Genomic DNA, 10,000 nt, shown 5'->3' with positions numbered 1-10,000 from the left:
CAACTGTTGGAGATTTTAAGGCTCCAAAACCTAAGTCGATGGGGTTGACCAACTGCTGGAAATTTTAAGGCTCCAAAACCTAAGTCGATGGGGTTGACCAACTGTTGGAAATTTTAAGGCTCCAAAACCTAAGTCGATGGGGTTGACCAACTGTTGGAGAAACTTTCGGGTTGACCAACTGCTGGAGGTATTTTCGGGTTGACCAACTGCTGGAGATCGTTTCGGGTTGACCAACGGTTTGGTTCTCCAGAGGGGCCGGGAGTATGGGGCTTAGGCCGGGGGGGAGTGCTTAAGAGTGGGTGCCCGGGATCCGAACGGTGCGCCGGGTACGGGCTCCAGGGTGTCCGTGGCTGGTTCCGAGGCCGGCCTCGGGTGCACGGTGGTCGGGTAGAGGGGCCACCGTCCTCGGGGGTCCGGGGCCGGCCTCGGGTGCACTGTGGTCGGGTAGAGGTGCCACCGTCCTCGGGGGTCCGAGGCCGGCCTCGGGTGCACTGTGGTCGGGTAGAGGTGCCACAGTTCTCGGGGTCGTATCTCGGCCGGGGAAAGGGTTAGAGAGGCGAGGGTTGGCTCGTTGGAAAGGTCCCTCCGCGGGGCGTCCGAGGGTGGGTGTCCCGAAGGGCTGCGGCGAAGGGCTCCGGAGCTACGGCCGTGGGAATATCAAGGGGTGGTACCCCGTATCTCGGCCGGGGAAAGGGTTAGAGAGGCGAGGGTTGGCTCGTTGGAAAGGTCCATTCGCGGGGCGTCCGAGGGTGGGTGTCCCGAAGGGCTGCGGCGAAGGGCTCCGGAGCTACGGCCGTGGGAATATCAAGGGGTGGTACCCCGTATCTCGGCCGGGGAAAGGGTTAGAGAGGCGAGGGTTGGCTCGTTGGAAAGGTCCCTCCGCGGGTCGTCCGAGGGTGGGTGTCCCGAAGGGCTGCGGCGAAGGGCTCCGGAGCTACGGCCGTGGGAATATCAAGGGGTGGTACCCCGTATCTCGGCCGGGCTTAGGGTTAGAGAGGCGCGGGTTGGCTCGTTGGATAGGTCCGCTCCGGTAGAGCAACCGACCCAAGGGACGAGTCGATCCGACCCAAGGCGCCCGAGCTACGGGCGTTTAAAGGTCAGGCGGTGGTGCCCCGTATCTCGGCCGGGCTTGGGGTTAGAGAGACGCGGGTTGGCTCGTTGGAAAGGTCCCCTCCGGTGGAGCAACCGACCCAAAGGGCGAAGTCCTGGGACTTTGTGCGCCGGAGCTACGGGCGTTTAAAGGTCAGGCGGTGGTGCCCCGTATCTCGGCCGGGCTTAGGGTTAGAGAGACGAGGGTTGGCTCGTTGGAAAGGGCCGCTCCGGTAGAGCAACCGACCCAAAGGGCGAGTCGATCCGAGCAAAGGCGTCCGAGCTGCGGCCGTGGGAAAATCCGCGGAGGGACCGCCGTATCTCGGCCGGGCTTGGGGTTAGGGAGAAGCGGGTAGGCTCGTTCGAAAGGTCCCCTCGGGTGGAGCAACCGACCCAAAGGGCGAGTCGATCCGAGCAAAGGCGCCCGAGTTACGGCCGTTTAAAGGTCAGGCGGTGGTACCCCGTATCTCGGCCGGGCTTAGGGTTAGAGAGACGAGGGTTGGCTCGTTGGAAAGGTCCGCTCGGGTGGAGCAACAGACCCAAAGGGCGAGTCGATCCGAGCAAAGGCGCCCGAGCTGCGGCCGTTGGAAAATCCGGGGAGGGACCGCCGTATCTCGGCCGGGCTTAGGGTTAGAGAGAAGCGGGTTGGCTCGTTGGATAGGGCCGCTCCGGTAGAGCAACCGACCCGAAGGGCGAGTCGATCCGAGCAAAGGCGCCCGAGCTGCGGCCGTGGGAAAATCCGCGGAGGGACCGCCGTATCTCGGCCGGGCTTAGGGTTAGAGAGAAGCGGGTTGGCTCGTTGGATAGGGCCGCTCCGGTAGAGCAACCGACCCAAAGGGCGAGTCGATCCGAGCAAAGGCGCCCGTGCTGCGGCCGTGGGAAAATCCGCGGAGGGACCGCCGTATCTCGGCCGGGCTTAGGGTTAGAGAGACGAGGGTTGGCTCGTTGGATAGGGCCGCTCCGGTAGGGCAACCGACCCAAAGGGCGAGTCGATCCGAGCAAAGGCGCCCGTGCTGCGGCCGTGGGAAAATCCGGGGAGGGACCGCCGTATCTCGGCCGGGCTTAGGGTTAGAGAGACGAGGGTTGGCTCGTTGGATAGGGCCGCTCCGGTAGAGCAACCGACCCAAAGGGCGAGTCGATCCGAGCAAAGGCGCCCGTGCTGCGGCCGTGGGAAAATCCGGGGAGGGACCGCCGTATCTCGGCCGGGCTTAGGGTTAGAGAGACGAGGGTTGGCTCGTTGGATAGGGCCGCTCCGGTAGAGCAACCGACCCAAAGGGCGAGTCGATCCGAGCAAAGGCGCCCGTGCTGCGGCCGTGGGAAAATCCGGGGAGGGACCGCCGTATCTCGGCCGGGCTTAGGGTTAGAGAGACGAGGGTTGGCTCGTTGGATAGGGCCGCTCCGGTAGAGCAACCGACCCAAAGGGCGAGTCGATCCGAGCAAAGGCGCCCGTGCTGCGGCCGTGGGAAAATCCGGGGAGGGACCGCCGTATCTCGGCCGGGGAAAGGGTTAGAGAGACGAGGGTTGGCTCGTTGGATAGGGCCGCTCCGGTAGAGCAACCGACCCAAAGGGCGAGTCGATCCGAGCAAAGGCGCCCGTGCTGCGGCCGTGGGAAAATCCGGGGAGGGACCGCCGTATCTCGGCCGGGGAAAGGGCTAGAGGCTCGCGGGTAGGCTCGTTCGAAAGCTCCCCTCCGGCATAGCGACCGACCCGAAGGGCGAAGGCCCCGGACCCGAGGCGCCCGAGAAACGGCCGTGGGAAAATCCGGGCATAGACCGCCGTATCTCGGCCGGGGAAGGGGCTAGAGGCTCGCGGGTAGGCTCGTTCGAAAGGCCCCCTCCGGCGGAGCGACCGACCCAAAGGGCGAAGGCCCCGGACCCGAGGCGCCCGAGATACGGCCGCGGGAATTTCCGCGAGCTTCGACCGGACGTATCTCCGGCGGGCGGGGTCGCACGGACCCGAGGCCGGGCTCGTCGGAAAGCCCCGGGACGGACCTTTCGAACGAGACCGGCCGCGCGTCCGGGCGACCTCCGAGGCGGACGCTAGGGGCGCCGGAGCCCCGGACGAGCGAAAATTCCGCGACCACCCGCCCGTATCTCGGCCCGGGAAAGGGCCAGAGACTCGAGGGAGGGCTCGTTCGAAAGCTCCCCTCCGGCATAGCGACCGACCCGAAGGGCGAAGGCCCCGGACCCGAGGCGCCCGAGAAACGGCCGTGGGAAAATCCCGCGGGGGTAGGCCGTATCTCGGCCCCGGAAAGGGCTAGCGACGCGCGGGTGGGCTCGTTCGAAAGGCCCCCCGCGGAGGAGCCACCCACCCGAAGGGCGAAGGCCCCGGACCCGGGGCGCCGGAGCAGCGCGGTAACGAAATTCGAATTTTCGACCGGAAGTATCTCGGGCCCCCGGGGTCGCACGGACCCGCGGCCGGTCTCGTCGGAAAGCCCCGGGCGAGACCTTTCCGACGAGCCCGGCCCCGAGTCCGTAGGACCTTCCCCGGCCGAGATACGGCGCCCGGCAGTTCATTGGCCGATATCTCGGAAACGGGGCGTCGTAGACGCTCCGTGGTATTGGTGACCTTGACGATGCCGGGTCAGACGAGTCGGCCGCGGGCACGGGCCCGGGGGCGCCGGCCGCCAGAGTCGGGTGGCTCGCGCACTTCCAGGCGGGCCGCTCGCGCACCTCCAGGCACCCCGACCCACTCGCCGAGGCCGACCGAGGTGCGCCGTCCCGGCCGCGGACCGGTCGGGGTCCCCTCTCGAAAGGGCAGTAGTGTGAACAGGTGCCATCGGGTATATAGGGGAAGGGGTCCTCTCGAACCAGGCCTTCGAACCCGCGCGAGCCTAGCCCGGCAAGGCTCACCCTCCCCGGCCACGGGTTCGGCCTCCGTCCCCCTGGAGGTCCGGCACCTCCAGGGTCCCCGACCCTGCCTCCCCTGCCCGAGGGGAGGCCTCCGAGGCGGGCCTGACAGGGCGGCCCTCCCTCCTGGAAGTCCGGTTCCTCCAGGGTCCCCGACCCTGCCTCCCCTGCCCGAGGGGAGGCCTCCGAGGCGGGCCTGACAGGGCGGCCCTCCCTCCTGGAAGTATGGTTCCTCCAGGGCACGCGTCCCTACCTCCGTAGCCCAGATGGGTGACTCCGAGGCGGGCCTGACAGGGCGGCCCTCCCTCCTGGAAGTCCGGTTCCTCCAGGGCACACGTCCCTGCCTCCTTAGCCCAGAGAGGTGACTCCGAGGCGGGCCTGACAGGGCGGCCCTCCCTCCTGGAAGTCCGGTTCCTCCAGGGCACACGTCCCTACCTCCGTAGCCCAGATGGGTGACTCGAAAGCGGGCCTGACAGGGCGGCCCTCCCTCCTGGAAGTCTGGTTCCTCCAGGGCACACGTCCCTGCCTCCTTAGCCCAGAGAGGTGACTCCGAGGCGGGCCTGACAGGGCGGCCCTCCCTCCTGGAAGTCCGGTTCCTCCAGGGCACACGTCTCTGCCTCCTTAGCCCAGAGAGGTGACTCCGAGGCGGGCCTGACAGGGCGGCCCTCCCTCCTGGAAGTCCGGTTCCTCCAGGGCACACGTCCCTGCCTCCTTAGCCCAGAGAGGTGACTCCGAGGCGGGCCTGACAGGGCGGCCCTCCCTCCTGGAAGTCCGGTTCCTCCAGGGCACACGTCTCTGCCTCCTTAGCCCAGAGAGGTGACTCCGAGGCGGGCCTGACAGGGCGGCCCTCCCTCCTGGAAGTCCGGTTCCTCCAGGGCACACGTCCCTACCTCCGTAGCCCAGACGGGTGACTCGAAAGCGGGCCTGACAGGGCGGCCCTCCCTCCTGGAAGTCTGGTTCCTCCAGGGCACACGTCCCTGCCTCCTTAGCCCAGAGAGGTGACTCCGAGGCGGGCCTGACAGGGCGGCCCTCCCTCCTGGAAGTCCGTTTCCTCCAGGGCACACGTCCCTACCTCCGTAGCCCAGATGGGTGACTCGAAAGCGGGCCTGACAGGGCGGCCCTCCCTCCTGGAAGTCTGGTTCCTCCAGGGCACACGTCCCTACCTCCGTAGCCCAGATGGGTGACTCGAAAGCGGGCCTGACAGGGCGGCCCTCCCTCCTGGAAGTCTGGTTCCTCCAGGGCACGCGTCCCTGCCTCCGTAGCCCAGATGGGTGACTCCGAGGCGGGCCTGACAGGGCGGCCCTCCCTCCTGGAAGTCTGGTTCCTCCAGGGCACACGTCCCTACCTCCTTAGCCCAGATGGGTGACTCGAAAGCGGGCCTGACAGGGCGGCCCTCCCTCCTGGAAGTCTGGTTCCTCCAGGGCACACGTCCCTACCTCCTTAGCCCAGATGGGTGACTCCGAGGCGGGCCTGACAGGGCGGCCCTCCCTCCTGGAAGTCTGGTTCCTCCAGGGCACGCGTCCCTACCTCCTTAGCCCAGAGAGGTGACTCCGAGGCGGGCCTGACAGGGCGGCCCTCCCTCCTGGAAGTCTGGTTCCTCCAGGGCACACGTCCCTACCTCCTTAGCCCAGATGGGTGACTCGAAAGCGGGCCTGACAGGGCGGCCCTCCCTCCTGGAAGTCTGGTTCCTCCAGGGCACACGTCCCTACCTCCTTAGCCCAGATGGGTGACTCGAAATCGGGCCTGACAGGGCGGCCCTCCCTCCTGGAAGTCTGGTTCCTCCAGGGCACACGTCCCTACCTCCTTAGCCCAGATGGGTGACTCGAAATCGGGCCTGACAGGGCGGCCCTCCCTCCTGGAAGTCTGGTTCCTCCAGGGCACACGTCCCTACCTCCTTAGCCCAGATGGGTGACTCGAAAGCGGGCCTGACAGGGCGGCCCTCCCTCCTGGAAGTCTGGTTCCTCCAGGGCACACGTCCCTACCTCCTTAGCCCAGATGGGTGACTCCGAGGCGGGCCTGACAGGGCGGCCCTCCCTCCTGGAAGTCTGGTTCCTCCAGGGCACACGTCCCTACCTCCTTAGCCCAGAGAGGTGACTCCGAGGCGGGCCTGACAGGGCGGCCCTCCCTCCTGGAAGTCCGGTTCCTCCAGGGCACACGTCCCTACCTCCTTAGCCCAGATGGGTGACTCGAAATCGGGCCTGACAGGGCGGCCCTCCCTCCTGGAAGTCCGGTTCCTCCAGGGCACACGTCCCTACCTCCTTAGCCCAGATGGGTGACTCGAAATCGGGCCTGACAGGGCGGCCCTCCCTCCTGGAAGTCTGGTTCCTCCAGGGCACACGTCCCTACCTCCTTAGCCCAGATGGGTGACTCGAAAGCGGGCCTGACAGGGCGGCCCTCCCTCCTGGAAGTCTGGTTCCTCCAGGGCACACGTCCCTACCTCCTTAGCCCAGATGGGTGACTCGAAAGCGGGCCTGACAGGGCGGCCCTCCCTCCTGGAAGTCTGGTTCCTCCAGGGCACACGTCCCTACCTCCTTAGCCCAGATGGGTGACTCGAAATCGGGCCTGACAGGGCGGCCCTCCCTCCTGGAAGTCTGGTTCCTCCAGGGCACACGTCCCTACCTCCTTAGCCCAGATGGGTGACTCGAAAGCGGGCCTGACAGGGCGGCCCTCCCTCCTGGAAGTCTGGTTCCTCCAGGGCACACGTCCCTACCTCCTTAGCCCAGATGGGTGACTCGAAAGCGGGCCTGACAGGGCGGCCCTCCCTCCTGGAAGTCAGGTTCCTCCAGGGCACACGTCCCTACCTCCGTAGCCCAGAGTGGTGACTCGAAAGCGGACGCGGGAGGGTGTACGTGGCGCACCCCCAGGCCGAAGAGAGGTCTCGTGAGCGGACGCGAGGGTGTACGACAGAAGGCCTGGAAGTCTCTGACTTCCAGGGTCACCGACCCTACCTCATGAGCCCGAAGAGGTGACTCGAATGCGGACGCGGGGGTGTACGTGGCGCACCCCCAGGCCGAAGAGAGGTCTCGTGAGCGGACACGAGAAGTACGACAGAGGGCCTGGAAGCAAAAGCGGGTGACTCGTGCACTTCCAGAAAAGGCAAAAGCGGGTGACTCGTGCACTTCCATAAAGCCGAAAAGAGGTCTCGTGAGCGGACACGAGAAGTACGACAGAGGGCCTGGAGGTAAAAGCGGGTGACTCGTGCACTTCCAGGGTCTCCGACCTTACGGCGCCTTCCGACGCGGGCGCCTCCTCCCGGACGAGCCACGGGAAGGGCCCCTTCTCTCAAGGGGCGGTCGTTTGAACAGGTGCCATCGGGTATATAGGGATGGGTGCCTCGAAGTGGACCTCCAGCGTCCTCCCTCCCTGCGACAGATCCCAAGAAAGGTCTGTGCGCGTCGGTGTGCGATGAACGAAAAACCGTTAAAAGAACTGGAACGGTTGGAACGGACGAAGGGCGTCTGATGTGAGGCAGCGCCCCGGGCGAGTGTCGGCCGAAGGCTCACAATTAAAGAGCTCATACCCGAAAGATGGGAAAAAACGATCCGCCCTGGATCATCAAGGCTAATGCCTAAAAACTAAAGCTACCTTGGGTGATGGAACTCGGCTACGGCCGCAAAACGATCCGCCCTGGATCATCAAGGCTAATGCCTAAAAACTAAAGCTACCTTGGGTGATGGAACTCGGCTACGGCCGCAAAACGATCCGCCCTGGATCAAGGCTACGGCCTAAAAACGGCAAAAAAAGATCCAAAAGTCCCTGGATCAAGGCGCTTCGGCTTAAAACCTGTGAAAAGATCCGCCCTGGATCAAGGCTACGGCCTTAAAACTGCTCAAAAGATCCGCCCTGGATCAAGGCTACGGCCTTAAAACTGCTAAAAAGATCCTAAAGTCTCTGGATCTAGGCTACGGCCTCAAAGACACACGTGTTGTGAGAAAAGATCCGCCCTGGATCTCCAGGCTACGGCCTCAAAGGTTCGACCCGACCATATATGCTCAGACACGGGCGAACACAAAAGCGTAACAACCCCTGTTGGAACCGTCGAAGGATCTCGGCGTCGGCCGTAAAACGGAAACCCCCCGGTCGTCGGTACGCGTGTGGCGGTCGAGGGCCCCCGGCCGCCGGTCGGGCGGGCGCGTGGATAGGTCTCCCGAGCGGTCAAGGAGTCCCGGAAGCCGGTCGGGCGAGCGGCCGGCCCCGGGGCACCCTACCCTCTCGGGCGCACCGACCCCACGCGTTTCGTCTCGGTCGGCGTCCGGGGTTCCGAGACACCCTTATGTATCTGTGTGACAGACGGAGTGGCACACCGTCTGCGGCGGGACAGGGCCGCCGACCGCGATGGAAGTCGAGTGTGGCGGCTTCCAGGGTCCAAGACCCTATAGACGGACGGAGTGGCGACCCGTCTGCGGCGGGCCAGGGCCGCCGACCGCGATGGAAGTCGAGTGGGGCGGCTTCCAGGGTCCAAGACCCTACAGACAGACGGAGTGGCGACCCGTCTGCGGCGGGCCAGGGCCGCCGACCGCGATGGAAGTCGAGTGGGGCGGCTTCCAGGGTCCAAGACCCTACAGACAGACGGAGTGGTGACCCGTCTGCGGCGGGACAGGGCCGCCGACCGTTACGGAAGTCGAGGGGGACGGCTTCCAGGGTCCAAGACCCTATCTGTGTGACAGACGAAGGTGCATCGTCTGGGGCGGGACAGGGCCGCCGACCGCTATGGAAGTCGAGTTGGGTTGCTCGTGAACTTCCAGGGTCCAAGACCCTCTCTTCGTGACCGACGAAGGTGCTCTGTCTGGGGCGGTACGGGGCCGCCGACCGCTATGGAAGTCGAGTTGGGTTGCTCGTGTACTTCCAGGGTCCAAGACCCTCTCTTCGTGACCGACGAAGGTGCTCTGTCTGGGGCGGTACGGGGCCGCCGACCGCTATGGAAGTCGAGTTGGGTGGCTCGTGCACTTCCAGGGTCCAAGACCCAACGCGTTTGACCGACGAAGGTGCCCCGTCCCCGGGCACGGACGGGGACGGGCCCGGCCTCCGGGCCGCCGTGGAAGTCGAGTCGGGTGGCTCTCGCACTTCCAGGGTCCTCGACCCTATCTGTCTGACCGACGAAGGCGCTTCGTCTCGGGCGGGCCAGGGCCGCCAGCCGCTATGGAAGCCGAGTCGGGTGGCTCGTGCGCTTCCAGGGTCCACGACCCTGCCTTCGTGACCGACGAAGGCGCTCTGTCTGGGGCGGTACAGAGCCGGGCCCCGTCCAGCAGGGGACGGTGGCCCGAACAGGTGCCATCGGGTATATAGGGAAGAGCACCTCGCTGATTCTCCAAGGTGATAGGCTACCGGATCCCATGACCTCTCGAGCCCAGCGAGAGGCCTCTCGAGCGGACACAAATGCCTCGAAAAAGTCCCTCTGCACTGAGGTAGTGACGATTCTTATTACGAATGGCAAATCATCCAAGGAAGGGACGAACCCGGCTGGCCTCGGCCGTTAAACGAGCCGGCTTCGTTCGGCCGCTAAACGAACCGGCGTCGTTCGGCCGCAAAACGAACCGGCGTCGGCCGCTAAACGAAACCCCGGGCGGGACAGGGCCGCCCACGTCTCAGCCTTAATGACCCGTTACGGGGTGACGCCCGGATACGCTTTGTGTGTCATGGCCCTGAGATTCTGGAAATCGAACTGCGCCTGGGGCAGGCCTCCGCCCGGCCGACGTTAGCGCGTCGGCCGCCATGGGCGGTCGGTTCCTCCCCGACCCGGCGCTCTCGCCTCCAGGGGGGCTCTCCGGAGCCCGCCCGACCCTTTCCGCGGGAGACTCAGACGGTCCGTCAGACGCGAAGGTCCGCCACCGGCGGCCGGCGAGGGCCTCGGCGACCGAGGGCGGAGACGCCCCCGGCCCGTCGCGGCCACCCGGCCCCGCGAAACGCACCTTTCCTCGGTTACGGCCCACCCGGCCGCCCCTCAGCCTACGAGAGGGGAGAGCCACACGAGAGTGGCCCCGGTCCCGCTCCCCCCGGGGGGTGGAAACCGGGACCCGCGCCGCGTGAACCCCGGGTCAGAGCGAGGCTCTCCTACGGCTACA

The sequence above is a fragment of the Paramisgurnus dabryanus genome, unplaced genomic scaffold (assembly GCF_030506205.2).
Source record: "Paramisgurnus dabryanus unplaced genomic scaffold, PD_genome_1.1 h2tg000218l_1_34576__unordered_in_group6, whole genome shotgun sequence".
NCBI classification, from domain to species: domain Eukaryota; kingdom Metazoa; phylum Chordata; class Actinopteri; order Cypriniformes; family Cobitidae; genus Paramisgurnus; species Paramisgurnus dabryanus.
The sequence above is the reverse complement of the archived record's forward strand: the minus strand, read 5'-3'. Positions refer to the sequence as shown.